Below are 19,734 nucleotides of genomic sequence, written 5' to 3' on the forward strand. Positions count from 1 at the left end.
GATCTCAAAATTGCCAAATCAATATGCCAAGTAAGCATATTTTAGCCACCCTTTGTGGAGAAGCGTTTTAGGTACTTTGAGTTTGACAGAGAATAAGTTTGGAGCAGTAAGGGGTCAAATCCTTGAAACCTTTGCCGTGGCTGCGGTGAGGAAGGACACTAGGTGCAGGCTTGTGGTAAGGCACCTAAATGTTATCTGCGCTAGTAGGAAGCAACCCCGTAACCATGTGGTCATGTGATTGATATGATAGGATAGAATCAAGACTGCCATGCTCAATGTTTCTTGGAGACATGACGGCCAACAATGAACGCGAGAAATGCAATCTATTTGCACGTCATTTCCGACCCCGAGCAGCACAAGTCAGACCAAAATGGTTGCCGCAACTTGATTGTGACCAAGTCTAGTCGCATATCCGTTGCATTAACGTATGTGGGACATGTTTGCTGCTAGGGGCGCGTTTTGAACGAATTTTCTGCATCTGAAGCGCAAGTGGATGATTAAATCGGTGATATGTCAGGCGATGTCATCAACTTCGAACTTCCCCGCATTACAGCCAATATGGTGAAAGCAGCAACGCAGAAATAGAAGCTATCGTTCGCTCCAGGTCCCGACGGAATACCCACATCCGTGCTAAAACTGTGCAAAGACGTTTTAAGCCACCCATTAGCAATGCTATTTAATCTATCAGTTCCTTGTGCTCTTGCTCGAAGTTATTTGAAATAATAGTGAACGATTGCCTGTTTACGTGTTGCAAAAACTACATCGTCGAAGATCAGCACGGATTCTACCCGAAGCGTTCTGTATCCATGAATTTGATACAGTTTACTTCCTCCTGCTTGCGGAGCATGGACTTAGGTTGGCAGGTTGCTGAGGCTGTATACATGGATTTGAACGCGTCGTTCGACACAGTTGACCACGGAATTCTGCTCGCCAAACTGGAGGGGCTCGGAGCATCCTCTAGGAGTGTAGTTTGGTTTAGATCCGAAACTGTTCAGTCAGCGTAAAAATAGATTGTTCGGAATCCCAACTGTTTTTCAATAATTCTGGAGTCCCGCAAGGAAGCAATCTCATAGGAAAATTAGGAAAATTGCTCACAGGTGACATCGATTGTCCAGAATTACTGGCCCAAATTCAAAAATACGCATCAGAAAACCGCTTTGTCATCGTAAATTTCTTTTTCTGGAGTCGAGGAGCAGCAATTATGCTTTGAACGAGCCCGTCCGTGCAATCTGCAATCAATTGAATCCATACTTTTCAAACTTTGACTACAATGTTTCTGCTGACGTGTTTCGACAACGACTACTAGAAGTTTTCCGTACCACCGGGCGTTACCAACTAGATTTAGAATAGAAGAAGTCATATTCATTGAGACAACCTTTATCAGTTGGATAATAAACAGATACACAGATGACGAAGCAGACGACCAAGACCAGAAGGGCGATCTCCACCATTCTAAGAGATTGACGCGGATTACCGAAGTACTCTTCACGTTCCATGCCACAAGTCACTGGCTGGTGGTGAAATCGCTGGCGATCTTGATGGCCTGATGTAGTACCAAAATTCTGCTCTCATGGCATCGATTATAGCAAATCCGGACGTATTCAGGTCAGTTATGCAGAGATATATGAACGAGTGCAGTTTTCCTTATAGGTGGAAGAGACAGAAACTGGTACTTTTGTCGAAGCTTGGGAAATCCATCTGCGAAAAGGCCAATTTGTCCAATCGACACGATGGAAAAATTGCTTAAGAGGACCATTCTCAACAGAATGGCCCGTACTCTGATGGTATAGACAAAATTCAAAATTCCGAATCGATTCAAATTGAATTTGAGACAATTTGCGTAAAGCGTTCGGTATTTTTTTTGTAATTGTAATTGTTTATTTCTTTTTAATGATAACCAGTATTAGAGATATAAGCACTAAAATGCAAAATTTCAACGTTATCTCATTCATGTACAATTATAATTTCCTTGATCTAATCACCCACCGATAAAAAAATCGCATAGTTATGCAATGATAGTGAAATGTTTCAGATAAATCTCTATAGAACAAGTTTTCAGAGTTTGAGTCTGTTTGGGATTTGAGTCAAAACGGTACTTAAAGCTAGAATTGTTTCTCTGTTGAGCACTTGGTTGGAAAAGGTAAAAGAATTAAAGATAGTAGTTGTCTCGTTGACCACCTATTGCGAACTTTGCAAAAAATTAACTGCTTACGTGATGCTGTTAGTGGTCATAGGGGAAGAGGCCCCAAAACGCCCCCCCGATGCAAAACGCCTTTTGGGGTTTCCCTCATATTTACTGTCATTAAGATGGCCGTAACAAAACTAGATCTAAAATTATGTAGGTTAGGCGAAAAAAGTTTCAAAATAGTGTATGGGAAGGTCGGAAAAACCGAAAATTTCCACATTTTGAAGAAACATCTAACATTTTGGCGAGGCACAACGCCCTAGTGGCTCTAACCTACAATGTACTTGCGTGTCCACGCACTATCCATACCAGAATGCTGATTCGCCGACGCGTGGTGCTTTGTTCCCTAAGAGCTGCCAGCTAAAAGGCGATTTGCCTCATGAGTTTTCTGGCAGCAGAATATCACCACTTTTTTTGAAATGTGAATATTATCCATATGTTTGAGATTTATGACAATTTTTGAACGCCATCAACTAACTATCTTGTTTAACTGTTGCATAATGTAAAAATACCTATGAATAGCGTTACAAATAAGACAATAAAGCAGTGTTTGCTTAGCTAGGGCATATTGCGCCCCCCCCTTCCCCTAGTAACTGTTTGGAAATATGTAGAGCTTAGACATGAAATTGACAAATTGCGTTTTCATGGAGACGCATGGTCGCTTATTTGCCGTTTATCACCCTGACAGGTATCCCATTTGTGTTGAGAATAATGCCTATATTATAAATAGTTCTTCTAATATAAAACATTTGAAACTTTGTACCTTCGTTGTCATTTATTAAGATGCATGAAACAATGGTATATCTATTTTGAGACACGCACGCTTTGGCAAAATCCGTGTGCACCATCAGAACCATCACGATTTTACATAATTCATCATCCTCAACTAATTTCTGCTATTCTACTGAGCGTAAAAATACAAAGAAAAAGCAAAATTTATACACTTCCGAAGGAAGGGTCAAAAATATATTTAAAAAAACTATATTATAAGTGATAAATTTTAATGGTTAAGATAATTGTATCAGATAAGCAGATATCTTAACAAAAACAGATCGACATAAAAATTTAAATCATTCAGGCTACTAAAAAAACTAAAGGGGTTGATTCATTCAAATTTGCTTCGAACCGAGCTGAAATAGTTGAGTTCTTTCGCTATTATTATTTCACGCTAGATCGCCAGCTTCTTATTGCACCATTACAGCAGTTTAGTTATCCATTTCCATTTTGGTGAATCAGAACGTGATGTGCATAATAGATACTTTGGCAATGGAAGGAGCTTTTATAGCTTGCTGAACAAAACTTCTGGGATCGGAATCACAGGAAAGAAAGTTTCCGGTTGAATTAAGCGAAGAATCAATACAAGCTGCAACTGTTAAGCAAGAAGATTCAGATGAGTATTATTATACACAGGGGAAGTGCGTCTTCGAAATCGCAGTTGATTTGTGCATGCCATGCTAAACGCATCACGAAGAGGAAAATTAAAATTGTATTTTTTAAAGCATTTTAAAACGTTAGACGCAAAGCAGGAGTAACTGTATCAAAACTTACGAGAATGTTTGAAAAAATACGGGGCTCAAATTAACCAGATTCAGTTTCACCATGTTTCTTTTTCATTAACAACGCATAGATATATTAAAAGCTTTAAATCTGTAACAAAATTAGTTCTGAATGCTAACATCTATTAGTGTCTATGATGACTTATTTCTATTCAACTGCCAATTACATTCACTATGTATCCTCAGCTGTTCATGTTTGTTGATCACTTCATTCTGAATAGGTCTGTATGTGTTTTCGTGGATCCGTATCTGTGTTTAAAATATAGAAAAAGTTTCACTATATTGGCCTACATCAATTTTTTGTTCTACAATTCATATAAATAATGGTAGCCTATCTATCTACAGTGTGTGTACCGTGTTTCTGTTTCAACTTGTGTTCGCGTGATACTTTTTTTTTCGTCGGAAAGGAAGCTCGGTATGCTCTTTCCTAAAGTTTACGGCACATCTAATTCGATGTAAATGCCTCCCGCTTGCTTTCAGGGTGCAAAGAAACCTTTTGTTTGGCGGAAAGCGAAACTTCGGGGGACATCCACAAATTATGTCAGGCAAGAAATTGACCCTATTTCATAGTTTTGGAATTTCACTCCAAGATAATTGTGTGAATCGTACCGTTTCACACGGACGCTTTTCGCTTCGAACGAGTGACATCATTTGTGTTTGTCCCATCAACTTCTAATCTCACTCTCATCGTATCTAACTGATCCATTTGATTCCATAATTTTCTTCCAGTTTAGCCTAAAAGCCATATTTATCATCACTTTATTAGCCTACCGGGAGATGCTTCGGTTCCGGGTTCGTTTATGTTGAAGGTATAAAAAGGTATACAGTCAATTTATCTTACACAGCTACCTACGAAAAGGTGGTGGTCGTTGGGTGAAAGTAATGGCGGGTATGGAAATGACAGAAGCGGAATGGTTTATTTACAAAATATTCTCTGAGAGACTCAGCTTGATGGACACCCTTATTCTGTTCTTTTTATATGCGTTAGGACGACACTACGGTAATGGATGGGTGTGAAGAGAGGATAGATGCATACATAAATCCGTTTCGTTGTGGAAGATTACTGCTTTCCGGAAGCTATAAACTTGATTACTTTCACTTCACTAACGAAAAGGGAACGGTTCGAGACACTAAAGGGTCATTATTCCACGTTATGGCTTCACTAGCTATTGGACATTGATAGTAGATTCGAAATGCATTGCGATACGTTTTTTCCTGTCGAATCTCGATTTACGATTTTGAACTTTTTTTAATATTAACAATTGGAAATAAACTGTACTGGGTGGTTCCATGACCATGAGGTAAGCTGCTGTTTTCTACGAGGCACCCTTTGGGTTTCAACTTTGCTTGAGCGAGACGATTTAAGTTCAAACGGATGGTGCACGAGCTGGCGCATCTGATAGGAATTTTATCCGAAATGTTGAGCAAAGCACCTCTTTTCTTTGTGGAAAGCCAGCAACACACAAATTTAGTTTGCATCGTTCGACGATTGAGATCGTTTTGGAATCGAAACACCTAAGTGTATTCGAAACAAGTGCGAAAACTGTTCGTTTTGGATAATGAGGGCTTCAAGTATTCAGAGAGTGCTGTTTGCCAGTACGCTTCAAAGTTGCTGGTTATCAACTATATTCAGCATATGAAGGAGCACCATGCCGAATGCTACAATGTGCTCCTCCTGGGGAAGAATGCACCTTGTGAGAATACCGATTGTGGAAAGAAACGAAAATTGAGGATTGACGAATGCTCAACAGTTCGCATTTCGAAGCAACGGCTGATGGATGGTTAAACCGGAATGTGCACTCGCCACGGTGACACATTCGTTGCAGTGGAGCGCGAAGGTTTTAAGGGCATTGTTGATCCTATCCTTGAAGGCTTCAACATAAAGCTTAACAAGAAAAATATCGGTGAAGTGGTAAAAAGTACTAGTGAGACAATTGATTCGATTGATGACGCTTGTATAAGAAAGTAGTAATACAGTGATGTGCCGCTTGTTTTTTGAAGCATGACTGGAAAAATGATCCCGAAAAAGGATGAACAGCATTTTGTCTTCCATACTCGTGTTAAAGTTGTTTTACATTTCACATACCTACGTGAAGCATATTTACGTAGGCGAATCATTTCAGAAGCATTTTATTATGTACAAAGGTAATCAGTTATTTGTTCGTACAGTTTAAATTTTTTTAGGTACCATTATTTGTGACAACATTTATGGTTGTTCTGTATCTTAATATAATTTGAAAAGCCTCAAAGTAGGCAATAAACATTTTAGGCAGTAAAGGGTCCCAGACACGGACGTCGAATTATATTGGTGCCAAATGACATTAATTCTATTGAGGTCACCAAATAGGATCGGAATCGTCAATGGATTAATCAATGTAACTCATATTGTACTCACCGCATCAAAACAATGGCGGCATTGTATACGCATATTTCTATTCGCGTCATCTTGACAGAACAGATCAGGACGGAACTGTGGTGTAACCTGCCTGTTTCATAGGTAATACCTAGGTAATTTGATTAATCCATTCATAGCAAATCCAGCTATTTATACAGCAGGTTGACAAAGAGCAATACATAATAAATATACATATTTGTGGTGTTGAAGGATGAACCAACACATAAAATGAACATAATTATTCAGTATTCATATCCCATAGTAGGCACATCCTCGACGATTATATAATTTGTCAATTCTGTGATAATAGGCAATACATTTTTTATGTGGTTAATGGCCCAGACCAGTGCAATACATTTTTTATGTGGTTAATGGCCCAGACCAGTGCTGCTATTTATCGACAGCGCTTGTTAGGTGCGATTCATATATTGTATATTCTTCTTTACTCATCCCTGCCTATGATAGTGCTATTTGAGCTTGAGCTTGATTGACTGCCCGTAGTTGCTACTCCATTATGATTACATCAGCTGTTCTTGCACAGAGAACCAACCGATTTTTGCTTGGTACTAGCACACATCTTCAATGTACTGGTAATCTCATTTGTTAGGTCATACTGGCGCCTGCCACGTCAGAATTCAAGTCAATGTAGGGAAGGGAAGGAAATGATGATGTAAACACTCGCCCACTGCAAGCCGAATATACCTCTGCAATTGCCACGAGATCATACGGAATTTTTGGGTTAGATTCGAGAGGCAGAGGTCTTGGTTAACGTGCTGCCAATGTTATATATAGAAGAAAGCAATTGATGGAAACGAGCTTTTTTTAGTTCATTTCCAATTCTAGCAGCTAATGCTAGAATAGCCAAGTCAAAGGTATAGGGATAGAAATGGAAACGGTAAGGAAGTCCATTTCCAGTTCTAGCGATTTCTAGAACATGACAAATATAAAGAAAGATACAAAGTATGAGAATGGAACGGACCGCGGATTGAACTCACGACTTCCTGCGTATGAGGTGTAGGACTACTGCCTATGTTGGTGCTATTTATTAAGAAAAACAAAGTAAGTGAATGTTAGCAAACTCGGTTTCTGCTAATCATTTTCAGCTTGTATTGCTAAAAACAGGTGAACAGGTAATAGTATCAATATCCTACAAATCCTACTCACTGAGATTGAGAATTCGCACGACTGCATTGTCTCACACCGAATCATCAAGTTATTGTTGCCAAATAGCATCGAAATCCTATACAATTGGTCGACTATGAATATATGTAGCATTAGGCAGAAAGTCATTTGGCCGAAATAAGCACACGGTTGAAAAAATCATTCAGCCGAAAATGTCGTTCGCCCGAACTGTTCATTTGGCCGAAAAAGTCGGCCAAATCTTACTTTTTATTTCCCAATCAGCTTTAACCACTTCGCACAAGCAACATTTTTGGTCAACTGAAATAAAAAAATCCCCTTTAAAATAGATATTTTCCATAACAAATTAGGAAATTGCCAATAAAGAAATCAGAGTGAGAGCAATACATGAATAGAAAAATGAATAGCAATAGGTGAATAGAAAATGCCGGAAGAGCTACAAGTGAAGATTATATTCAGTGGAGAGCCCGGAAGAGGCCGTAGGCTTGGTGGAAAGCAGCGTACACGATGGCATTTTGCATTTGAAGAGGACCTGAGGGCTCAATGTTCAGGGCGACTGGAAACGACTCCCAACAAAAAAATAATCTGAATGAGCTAGTTTTTTAGCTGAAGAAGCCGATATTCAGCGAAATAAGCCCTTTTTCAGCTTCCAATGCAATGTTTGTTTGGTAGGCCCAGGATCGAGTTTAGTGGAGGAGGATATTCCATTCGGCGTAGGTTCATCGAGGAAATGTAAAGTCCATCAAGTATGTACCAAGTAAGTAACAACCTATCCAAGCCAGCAAAAAATGTTGCGACCAATGACGACAGCGATAATCTTTCTCTGAGATCAAGGCAAAGAAATTTTGCTCGCGTATCGCCAAAATCCAAACTAGAGTGATAGGTTTCAAATGCGGTGGCAGTCAACTAAAACAAGCCACTTCGTATTTCAGACTAATAGGAACGAACTTAGTTTCATAGAACTGCGGGCCGCCACGCCACGATATTCCTGAATTAAAAATACCATTTCTGAAGTGATATCCAGTGGAAAATCCAAATTTTTTTCTGGTTGCATTCTTGGAGAAATTTTGGAAAGAATACCTGGAAAAATTTTAGAAGGCTTCCGGGAGAATTCATCAAATAGTTTCCAGACGAATGTACGGTGGAGTGGTGGAGAGATGATTTTTTTGAAAGAAATTCCAAAATCACGAAGAGTTTTCTGGAAGTTAAACTGGCTAAATTTCTAAAATAAATTATGAGGAAATCTTCCTGAAAAAACTTTCAAAGAATTCCTAAGCGATTTTCTTAGAGATTTTTTGATCAATTTCCTGGTTAACTTTTTGGCACTGCGGAGAAATTCCTTGAGGAACCTCCGGAGGAACTCCTGGAGGAACCTCCAGATAAAGCTCTGGAGGAACCTCAAGAGGAACTCCAGGAGGAATTTCTGAAGATTTCCGGGGGAATCCCGAAGGAAATCCTGAATAAACTTCTGGAAGAATTTCTGGAGAAACTTCCGAAGGGATTCTTGATGGAATCTTTAGTGGAATTTCAGGAGAAACATCCGGAGGAATTTCTGAGAGAAATCACGGAGGTGCAACCAAAGAATTTATTGAATGATATTTCAGAGGAATCCCTGGAGGAACCTCCAGAGGAATTCAGGGGGAACCTCCAAAGGAATTCTCGTGGAAACTTCCGAAAGTATATTATGCAATTCACGGGGGAGCTTCCGAAGTAATCCCTGGAGAAGCTTCCGGAGAAAGTTCAGAGAATTTTTTCAGCATTAAATGAGTTCACGCCGACCCAAGGCCCCGCCCTGCCGCTGTGCCGCCGCCACAGATAAAATTTCAATCGGCGTACAGTGGCCAAATGATAAATTTTAGGAACAATATTGATGAATAAAATTTAATATTAGTACATTTGGATGATATAAGAATGTTCTGTGTTGAACTTAGGTAATAATTTAAAAAACACACTAATAAAGATTAAAAAAAAAGATATAAGAATCTTTGGGGTGAAATATAAGTTTCTATTCTGCAATGTTTTCTCATAATATTGGGAAGAACAGTTTTGCTGAAAGTCGTTTGGCCGAAAGCCATTTGACCGAAAGATCAGAAAAACTATCAGGCCGAAATGAAAATGTTGTTTTGCCGATCTGTTCATTTGGTTCAGTTGTTTGCCTTAAAATTCCGTACCGTTTCTTACTTCTCGATTATCATTTATCACTTCGACAAACGACATGACCTGTTCGGCCAAACGGCTTTTTCGGTCGAATGATCAGTTCAGCGAAACGACATTTTCGGCCGTATGCCTCTTTCAGCCACATGGCATTTTCGGCCAAGCGACTTTATGGTATTTTCGGATGAATATTTTTTTTCAGCAATAGAGCCTGTTCGGCTAAATGACTGTTTCGGCTAAATAGCTTCTTCAGCCAATCGTCTTTTTCGGCCAAACGACGCTCTATCTTCTCAAAAATACATGATTGAGGGTCTCATAGTTTGATAAGGGCATGTGCCAAAAAACACTTCATGAGTGGCAATGATTTGCGAAAGTAAGAAGCGAGAAGTGAGTGGTATGTGAAGATTAAGAAATGAGATGCAAAAAGGGAAGACGTGAAAAGTGCTATAAAAAAAACAAAAAGACTGATAAATTATAAAAAAGGAATTGAGAGATCATTCGCTAAAGCCACAATCTTGGGGTGCCCCGTAGGATTCAGCAAACTTTTTTCTCCCCATACTAGGCTCAGCCAGTCTACTAGTCATGTTGATTTATATCGAAAACCTTGACCGATACAAGCAGAACTTTGAGTTTTAATGAAGCCCTAGAAGCCCGTTGTCGCTCGGAAGATTTCATCAAGGAGCGGCTCTGAAATGGCTGTCACAGCAGGACACTAACAAGCAACACGTCGTTTGAAGAGCGTTGAAGGAGCAAGATCACCCGATATTACGGAGCATTCCAAATGTTACTCACAGGTTCGTCTCTAACGAACTGGTAAATCTTAAAAATCCTTGGTTGCGATAATATAATCTATTTTATCGCCCTTAGTAACATCCAAGCTTCAATTTACCGCCCGCCCAATTTGAAACAACGGTTTAATGCTTACTTCCCAAAAGATGTTTCTACTATGTCGCAGTATTCATATAATGTTACCGCTTGGTAGAAAATCCCTAATTAACTTAATCTGGGGCCTTATGAATTTGACTATTAGCAGAAGTTTATAGAAGACGAGAGCTTTTTAAATGTAAGTTCAAATAAACCAACGAAGTGTGGTCGTATTATATACTATCTTTATTACTCAGTTATTTACCACTAAATAATATGATAAAAATCTTGTAATTCGATTATGATGTGGCTAAGTAATAAACATTGGAGAAGGTAATAGTGATGCCCGAATAGATCTTCTCCTTATATGCCACTCTTTTGCTGTCAACGGTTCACTGCTCTAAAAGATCAGATTTCTTTCAGGAGTTCATTGGTCTAATTAAATATGCAATCTGTTAAAAACCATCACAAACGGTTCCTATCATCTTCATTTAATATACGCGAGTGAAGCCATAACTTCCATTATTATTTTCCCTATTAAGGAACTCATCTTCCTTCAGGACAAACTCGTAAATCCTTATCGAACCATCTGCTTCGTCCTCCTAAACAACACGTTCTTCTCGTCGAATGCGTCCGACGAAATCCGGAACGTGCTCAACCTAATGGAACAACTTCATTCTCCATTTATTACCTAATTATCCGGGAGTGTTTCTCGGTAGGTCGACGCAGCAAAAATGCATCCCCGGGCGATTGCCCCCCTCTACCCTCTGGCGCATCTTCCTGCTAGAAAGGATAACTTTCCGTACAGCTCAGGATATAGATAAGGTGCACCGATGAGATTGCAATCCTAAGTGTAAATTTTGCTTAGCCGGAGGATAATTAGGGATAATCTAGTGCTTTCCTTCGGGCAGCCACAACTTTCAGCACTCGGAACGAGTCATGCAGACACTCTGTGGCGATGATGATGGTGTTGTCCCAGTGGGTCCGCTCTGACAATGATTCCTGCAAGAAAACGAACAAGAAAGCGAATTGAGATGTAATACCTTTAGTGCTAAATCCTGATGTCAATGAGTGGAAGGGGTCAGGGCTCTTAATCTCGTTTTAAAAAGGGAGCTCCGGGTTGTTCAGGTACCATTAATGGGGAACACGTATCTATTCTGAGGAAAATTTATCGTTTGCTCCACTGACTGCAAGTTGAAAATGTGCAAGTAAATTTCCATCAAACATGATTTCATTTGCCTTTACCCACGGAGGAATCATCGTGCGAAATTGAAATCCTTGGTAATATGTAAATGGGTTTGCGGAAGCACCGACAGCCGAAATATGCTCAAAGGGCAGAAAGTTCATTACAGAATGAGAACGTAGCTCTCATTGCCCTTCTGCATCTTGCGATAAAATGTGGGTGGCTTTCAAAATACCCAACCTATTATATGAGGATGATGAGTTTTTGAATAAACCATGACAGGTGCGCATGGCTTCGAGGAAATGTACATTTTCTTGGTAAATAAAGCATGCATTTGATACGGATGTGCTCAGAACATTGTAACGGTTTACCGAATTTTGTTTATTTTATCGATTAAAAAGTTCAATTGGAAAATAGAAAATATTTTTGTGAATCATTATTATTTTTGCCTAAGAAAAAATTCAAATTTGCATACAAGTTTGGTGCGCATTGTACTAAAAATGATAGTTTTAGGATTAATTCTAGATGGCCCTTGATAAAGTAGAGTATAGGTAAACTGTGGAACTCGTCTAAATTTATTGGAAATAGTATAGGTAGATGTTGAAATAAATCGCATAGAGGAACAATTAATTTGATTCCCTCATTTTCATTTATCGTCGGCCTTCGAGCAGAAGCCAGTCGTAGTGATTTTTTGGTTTTCTTTTTCAAGTTCAAGGTGTGTTAATTAAACTAGTTTAAATTAAAAAAAAAAACCTATCTGGTTTAAAAAGTGGTTCAAGCGAATTCATAATTATTTTTCATACTAAATTAATGATTTCGTGTGTGTTACTTCTACGTGAAGTTAAACGATTTACAATGATATGGAAATGCTAATATCATCTTCCAAACTTGGACGTACATGTTCATGATAGCATTAGAGGCGAAAGTATAGAATTGATAGTTCCGTTAGGATACGGGAGCTTGGCAGAAGGAAGGTCGTGCGATATATGCCATCACAAATATTGCCCTCCGCTCGCTTTCAAATCGACTTCTAGAAAAACATTCTTCATGCCTGCCGTATCCTAACGGAACTATCAATTCTATACTTTCGCCTCTAATGCTATCATGAACATGTACGTCCAAGTTTGGAAGATGATATTAGCATTTCCATATCATTATATTTCATAATTTATTTGCTTTTCTATAAATAATAGTTTCCGGCTACTACATCACCAGCGGCGAACGCTCTGCTTGCGTGAATTTATAGTTTTTAAAAAAAGGTAATTTATCATTAAAATTGTTCTTTATGCGAATGGTTCTAATTCTTTCTATTGCATTGGACATTAGCGTCCAAAAGGGCGCTTTTGTTACGGGCAAAGCTATCTCGTTAGCCTCGCCATTTTGAATTGTTCGTTAGCGGACACGTGGAACTCTCCCGAGACGGGGCTCAGCTGGGTCCGCCAGACACTGGTAGCCAAACGGGGTCGAGAAGTATCTCACCGGCCTTCCTGCGATCGTTAGCGATTGATCGGGTAGCGTACCGGTTCCGCCGACTCCCTCCCCCGCAACTGTAGTTCGACCCCTTTTAGAGCGAGCCCCCGGTTATTTCAACCCTTTCGAAGCGTTGCGAACGCTCTCGGTGGAGAAGATTCCTGCGGTGCACCCCTGCATTGAGTGAATCATCAGATTCCATCGGTGCACCCCTCCCGGTTGACGAACCGCATCATTCATTAGTAAACCCTGCGCAGGTATGTTGTATCCATTCATGGCCATGTACACTGAAACAACACACACACTCACACGCTCTTTAACAATGTATATATAAAGAAAAAATCAAAGAACATAAAGATGAATTTAACATAAATTACCTTCTCTCAGTTCATTTCACGAGTCAAGCCCTGTGGGAGATTAGTCCGCTCAGGAAACTCTTTCGTTGTGTCCGCTTAGACCACGATTTGCCTCAGGTAGACCCCGTTTATAATTCATACAATAATTAGCAGTTTTCGGACCGTTCCACAGTTCCCTAAGAATAGCTCTCATGCTTTAGCAGCAAAGTCGGGCAACGGATAAAATACACGACCAGTGGTCTCTCGATAAAGAGAGTGGCGCATATAAGCCACTGTGTTTAGCTTTCTAGCGGGAAGGTGAAACGGTTACAACATTCGTTTAGATGCGATAAATCCTGGCTATTTGCGGCATATTATGTTGAAAGTGTCTAAGGATAATCCGGATTTTTCTTTAATCCATCGAGTGGTCATTGCAGCTTATAAATTCCAGTCATAAATCTTTACTAGAACAAAGAAATTACAATATTTGAAAACTCGATTTGCATATGCACAACACCCAGAAAATAGGCGATTATCTTTGACTGAATTAAAAGCTGTATTGCTCTTGTATGAACGAAATTATAGAGTTGAAAGTAGAGTAGGGAAATAAAATTGAAAATGATACTTGAGTATATTTCTTGGTCGCTCTAGGTTTTCTTGGCTCTACGATGGTATTGCTCTGGCTTTCTATTAAGTGGTTTTATTAGCGTTGCCATTTTTGATATCCCAGGAGGCTTTTCATGTTTGCCATTGCATGGGGCTGTATATTTTATCTAGCACAATGTTATACCTAGGGGAAACTGGACACACATGATCCCCGGGGACACATGATCCCCCCCTGTTTTCTCGAAAACTAATCACATTTTTTTACCAATGATATGTGCAAACGAATCCGTTAGATAGATTATTGATTCTGAGTAACATTTGATATTAGTTACTTTATGTGTATGGGTTTTAGAGAGGTTTTATTATTTAAGCATTCTCAATCCTTTTTTTCTTCAAAGGAGAAAAGTTTAATAACTTTGAACATGTGCAACCGAAACGTACCAAATTTTTACTGGACAAAGTTTTATTATTGTAGAATTGAATAAATTCATTCAATTAACTATTGCTTATTTTCCATTGAATACAAAAAACAAAACAAGATAAATACTCAACATGGACACACTTGATCCCCCACAGTTTGGACACACTTGATCCCGATATTGCATATATTAAGGCGTTTGTTGTATACCGTCGCATATTATTGTATTGTATGTAACTAATTGATCTGTTAAAATTCTTTTCTAGTTAAAAAGTATAAATAAATTTTATTTCTCTTTAATTTTGTCAATCAGACAATACACGCGCAATTTGAATTTCTCAATAGCCTTATTTCATTAACCAGAACAAAGTGTAGTTGAACATACTTAGTTTTGATTAGTTTTATTAAATGCATTTTAACATTATTTTCAATGAAAAAGAGTGTAAATTAAGCTTTGAAAATACTCAACAAATCACAGGGCTTAAAATCAGTATTGCTCGATCTGGTATTATTTTTTTTCCGTTTGAGCTATGAGACGTATGCTTACAATCACCATTTATTTGTAAATCTTCTTAAAGAATTTTTAATAATAGACTCATTCAATATCGTTTGGTCAGTCGTTTAAGAGAAATCGCATTTGTGTAATAATAACACGCACTACAAAAATGATGCGTGATAGTACCATATTGATGTATGAAGTCATCATCCTGGTATGATCACGGTTGTGGTATTGGTAGTAGTCTGGCGATCTCGATGTACCGTCGTCGGGGGAGGCAATGGGTCAAATAGGGGTGAGAATGGGTCACTGTTTCAGCTACTTAGAATGATTGTAGAATAGATTTAATGCATCTGAGGGCAAGAAGATCAAAATATAAGAGACCTTTTTGAACAATTTAATAGAATAATTAGATTCTAAAATTACAAAGATATATTTATGTATCGATCAACCATTTTGGTATCATAACTGTATCAATCACAAAGAGAGATCCTCTTGGGAACATCATGGTTGTCGTGATATGACAACTGTCTTATAGTGGAGTGAATGGTTTGCAGATGAATCATGATCACCATGCCAATTTTGTTGCTGTAGCAGACATTCTATCTGTCACTATTACTCTATTCGAGAACTAAAATACTTGCTTTGCTTAATACCAACAATATTTAATTTTCGCACGACTGATATTACGGCAGACTATAAAGAATTATTAGGATTTGAGGCTAGACCAATTCAACCTTTCATTACACTTGGAAGAACCTAAACATGTTCAGCTCATGAAGGGATCAATTTCCCCCTATATGGGGATCAAGTCTCCCGCAAGTTTTGAAAATGCCAAATTTTCTATATTTCGGCAAAATCGATTTTTTGGTAACTTTCATGAACAAATAATTGCTCCCAGTGACGTTTTTGAATAGCTTATTAAATTCTTTATCAAGTCCATCAAGAAGCGTGCAAATCTGTGGATGTTAAATACATCAATATCCTTAACAAAAAGTGGGGATCATGTGTGTCCAGTTTCCCCTACTGTTTGCCCTTGCAATCTATCTCACTCTTAGTCTGCCTTCGGATTCAACGCTCTCGTTTAACTTACGTCTGAAAGATGCTCAGTTTGTGTTATCCCGAGTAGACGAAAATAGCTCATTAATATCAAATGTTGATAAGATAGCAAAATGAGATATTGACATGATTGATATAAGAGATAAAAGATCAGACGACAATATCAATATTTTGCACTAAAATATCATGAGGAGATCAAGTTGTGCTATTTGTAAGAAGTGATCAATATCATGTGCCATTAGTTTGTTCTTATCCATAGCATATCTTGATATTCAAATGATATTTCGGTGCAAATTTTTGATATTGTTGCCAGTTTTTTTATCTCTTATATCAATCAAAACCATATCATGTTCAGATATTTTGTTCATGGCTTCAGCCCGGGATTACATTTCGGAGCTGGTTTGCTATTTGGGCGTAACTTATTTTGTTAACAAACATTGGAAGGCGAATCCCTGCTGAAACAAATATCCACCAAATATCTTTGATTGCTACCTAATCTATAAACATTTGGGATATCTATTTTATTATTTTAGCACGTTTTATTATTAGTCTTCAAAATAAATCAACTAATACTAGGCATATACTCAAAATCGAATCTATGACAAAAGGTCGAAAGACAAAAGGTCGAAAGGACAAAAGGTCGAAAGTCAAAAGGTCGAAAAGACAAAAGGTCGAAGGGCAAAAGGACAAAAGGTCGAAAGGGACAGAAGGTCGAAAGGACAAAAGGTCGAAAGGGACAAAGGGTCGAAAAGGACAAAAGGTCGAAAGGGACAAAAGGTCGAAAAGAACAAAATGTCTAAAGGGACAAAAGGTCGATAATTATTATTATTATTATCGTCTTTATTTAAGAGGTTTTCAGCCCTTGGCTGGCTCACCTCTGGTCGATAAAGAACAAGTTGGGTGTATTCTAAAGGAATTTGTTAAATGCATTTATTTTCAAGCAGAAATAACACACTCATCTCATCAATCAAAGTTAAGAATGAGCAATTTTCAAAGAAGGAGTAATTACTATAAACCAATATTATGAATATTTAGATAGTCCTGTTAGAGGTAAAAAAGATTGCTTATTTAAGAAATGAATAAAACTTGTATTTCGCGAAACAGAATTGTCCGACACAGTTGGCAAAAAATGCTTTTTTTTATTTTCCACTATTTTTAACAACTGAACAAAAAATCATTGAATGAGTGCAAATAATAGATGGAGATCTAGATTTTCTAAATGTCACTTCAATCTGTCTAAATAGTGCACGCCGCAGTCACTCAAGTGTGCTCATCAAAAATACACCGGTTTGTAAAGGCTCCCCCTGGCCTAAGCAATTTTATTGCTGGGACGACGACAGTTTGTTGCCACGATTCTATCGTTGGGCGGATGCTGGCAATGCTCCATTTACGCTTCCATACCAACGGCGACAGAATCGCAGTCGCCAGGCAATAGAATCGCGTCAAGATTGTCTCGTCGCGTGTGTTTGGGGGAACCTCAATACATGCCGGTGTATTTAATGTGCGGCGTGCGCCATTGTGATAGAACGAAGTGACATTTTGAAAACTCAAACATCCATCTGTACTCATTGAATGAGTTTTATTTAATTGTTAAAAATTGTAAAAAATAAAAAAGCAGAGTTTTGCCAATTGTGTAAGGCAACTCTGGTGCGGGATTGATTCTCCCCGTTTCAGTTTCTTGTCTATTTCGACCTTTTGTGCCTTTTGATTCTATTAATCTTTTATTTCTTTCAGCGTTTTGTCCCATTCGACCTTTTGTCCCATTCGACGTTTTGTCCTTTCGACCTTTTGTCCCTTTCGACCTTTTGTCCTTTTCGACCATTTGTCCCTTCGACCTTTAGTCTTTCGACGTTTTGTCTTTCGACCTTTTGTCCTTTCGACTTTTTGTCTTTCGACCTTTTGTCCCTAACCCCTCAAAATCAAGCAATTCGGATAGAATGCGGCCAATGCCGTAGCGTGGATTCCCAGCGCCCTTGGCGAATTCTTTCTTGAGCGCCCTTTTTTCACTAAGGAAAATTATGTGCAATATTTTACATCCAAACATTTTGAATTTCCAATTATTTGACATGTTGTTTTGAGTTAATCAAACATTTTTTGATTGATTTAGATGACTCAAAATATCGTCCTTTGAACTTTACAGTCGGATTGTTATGATTGGCCCTGTATCCAATAACATTGGTTCGTTTCTCAGGAATAGGAGTACCGTGCGGGACCGAAATCCGTACAGCACCGAAATCCGTCTACCTCATGAAATAAATTAAAGGGGGTTAAAGGTAATTAATGTAGAAATAATTGAAATAATAGAAATATTTATTCCTGTTCAGATGCTTGGCAGTAAGCTTTTAGGGCATAGAAATGGAAAGAAGGCTCTGAAATTAAAACAACAAAAATCAAAAACAAATCCCCACCCACCAAACGCGGAATTTTTCCGCCATTTTGTTTTCGGGTAGAGCATAATTTCACCAAAAGTAACTGTGTTTTAATTGCTAATTGCTAATCATTGCATAAGATAAGTGGAATACAAATCGAAGGGATCGCTTCTCAAGGTGCGTATCGAACTATTTACTGTGGTAGTTTAGTCAATCAGACTGCTTCAATTTAAATATCTAGTTAAAAAAATAACTGTACGAATTTTGGTCCTTTGATTCGAAATCCGTCCACGGTGGACGGATTTCGAGTCGGGAGTAGTAGATTTGATTTATTATTTTATCATATTTTTCGTAGTTTTTAATGGCTAAATGTGAAACACTCCAAAAGTAGAAGCCTTCAGATTCATGTATCAATGACAAACGTTTTATTTACATTCGATTCCTATTTTCTAATGACTTTTTTCATATAAGGTACACTGGGGAAAGTGGAAAAAAGAGGTAAGTGTAAAAATCGACTCGAAGAATTGGAATTGCACATACTTTACAGTTTTTTACCACATCATAACATTATGCAAGAATATACTTTGATACTCAAACTAATACTATGTTGAAATTTGTATAATACATACACTAACGCTTGAACTGTTATTTTAGGTTTCGCGAAAAGTTGATTTTTGCATTCATAAAATCAATTCTTATTTGCACCAATTGTTCTTTTTTCAAGTGAATTTATATCACATGTGACCATTATTATGCAATTAAGCTAATCCCATTCAATGGGTAGTGGTTTGTATCAAGAAAGCAAATAATTCAAAGATTTTACACTTACCAGGTATCAAACACTGCGGGGGAAGTGGATAATCTTCTAACTACGCAATTTTTTTCTTCCCTCCAGGGTTTATTTCGATAGCTGTGACGCTTAATATGTTCCTTCTTTGTTATCATTGCGATTCCAGTGGTGATTGGACACATATAAATGAGAAAATGCCTTTTTAATCCACCTATCGGTATTGATGCCTTTCACATGTTCTACATATGAAAAAAATGTATAAGAAAGTTAAAAATAGCACTGATAGGTAAATATATTCTATAATTCTCATTAATTTTTATTCATTACAAGTTTCGCCGATTAATGCATTTTTTTTGGGAACAAATTGGTTAAGGACAAGTGCTTAAGTGCTTAAGAATAGCTGATAATTTTGTACGTGCTTTGCGCACACACATACATACAAATACGCACATACAGACATCATCTCAATTCGTTAAACTAAGTTGATTAGTTTATAACCCTGTAAGTCCAATTTTTCCCTAAAAAGTTCATCTTTAGAGCGAACATATAGACATTACGTACACTTAATGTTCGAGAAGACAAAATCAGTCCTCCCCTAGCTATTACGAGAATTCCTTGAGGATCTATTTCGTTAAGATAATGAAATTATTCCATAAAAGATACTTAGAGCAATTATCGTATTGATTTTAGTTATATGTAACTACTCATCACTAT

General features: G+C 38.0%; 1 protein-coding gene and 1 long non-coding RNA gene across 3 annotated transcripts in view; one reads left to right on the forward strand and one right to left on the reverse strand.

Annotated features, from left to right (window-relative positions):
* Positions 1-3,933: 3,933 nt before the first annotated feature.
* LOC134205121 (allatostatin-A receptor-like) overlaps positions 3,934-19,734 on the reverse strand; it is a 329,283-nt gene continuing 313,482 nt past the window's right edge. Inside the window, exons 5-6 of one of the 2 annotated variants that reach the window (XR_009978062.1) lie at positions 10,986-11,296; positions 3,934-3,990 (exon numbers count right to left, since the gene is read on the reverse strand). The gene's annotated coding sequence lies outside the window, so the exon portion shown is untranslated. Of the gene's footprint in view, positions 3,991-10,622; positions 11,297-19,734 lie in introns of those variants that run through there. The other variant, XR_009978061.1, reaches the window with a different exon arrangement.
* Positions 12,092-13,320, forward strand: LOC134206312 (uncharacterized). The gene is made up of 3 exons (XR_009978265.1): positions 12,092-12,192; positions 12,671-12,736; positions 12,804-13,320. It is a non-coding gene; the product is annotated as an uncharacterized LOC134206312 (long non-coding RNA).

This window comes from Armigeres subalbatus, chromosome 1, assembly GCF_024139115.2.
Source record: "Armigeres subalbatus isolate Guangzhou_Male chromosome 1, GZ_Asu_2, whole genome shotgun sequence".
Taxonomy (NCBI): Eukaryota; Metazoa; Arthropoda; class Insecta; order Diptera; family Culicidae; genus Armigeres; species Armigeres subalbatus.